Genomic DNA, 987 nt, shown 5'->3' with positions numbered 1-987 from the left:
GCAGGAATGGGTAAAAGGATAATCTTTTTGTTTTATGTTTGTGTGGCAAAGCACAAGCTGTAAATTCTGAACAATCTTTCCCTGTCCATCTTCCCAGAAAGTTATGAGTATCTGCTTTTATTTCACATAAATCTATCCATCACCACAGTGACTGAGCATCAGTGTGTGCTCGACTCTGAATTAACTGTCCTAGATTGCAAACACAGCTGACAAATGCATGGAGTAAAAGAGTTAATAAACACCTAAAAATGCCTATTCTGTTAAAACTAAGCAGTCTCCTACTTTATAAATCCTGTTTGAAATGCCTTTCTTGATCCAAAGGAGCAGAAAAGCTCGACTAATTCACCTGGAGGTTCTGGCTGCCTCTGAATCTAACCTAACAGCACACTGCTTTGCACCAGCAGAAATCAGTTGAGCTACAATGGGAATTAAATCTTTTCCTTTCATGCTATACTTGTAGAGGATTATCAGCAAGTGGGTTTTTTCCTTAATTGTTATTACCTCATTCTTCCCAACTAAATGCACATTTTGGTAATTCCACTGATTGTGCCTCAAACTACAGAATCATTTGATGGCTATGGAAGAACAAAGCACGTTTTCCAGCGCTCTCTCCTGAGCTGCTGCAGGTGCTGATTAAAACACTGCCAGTGAGCAGAGTTCACTGCCTCTTCCCAGCCTTTAAGGTCCCACCGTAATGCTTCCTTCCACCTGCTGCAAGCCCAGGTTAAGAGACACCCCAAAACCTACTTGATATTCAGCTTTAGCAGTACACTGCTCACAGACATCTAAATGTCAAAAAAATCTGCTTCTCTTAAAAACTGAGATTTCCTCACGATGCTAATATCTGTCCCAGCTCTACAGGCCCTACAGGAGCAGTCTGGAGGCAATTATAGGAAGAGATAGGAATGAAAATATTAAATCCTTGGGTGTGAAAAAAGACTCAGTGTGAAGTCTTACCCTAAGCATATAAGCCACACTATAATGAGT

This window comes from Antrostomus carolinensis, unplaced genomic scaffold (assembly GCF_000700745.2).
Source record: "Antrostomus carolinensis isolate BGI_N321 unplaced genomic scaffold, ASM70074v2 scaffold27491, whole genome shotgun sequence".
Taxonomy (NCBI): domain Eukaryota; kingdom Metazoa; phylum Chordata; class Aves; order Caprimulgiformes; family Caprimulgidae; genus Antrostomus; species Antrostomus carolinensis.
Note: the sequence above shows the minus strand (reverse complement) of the source record.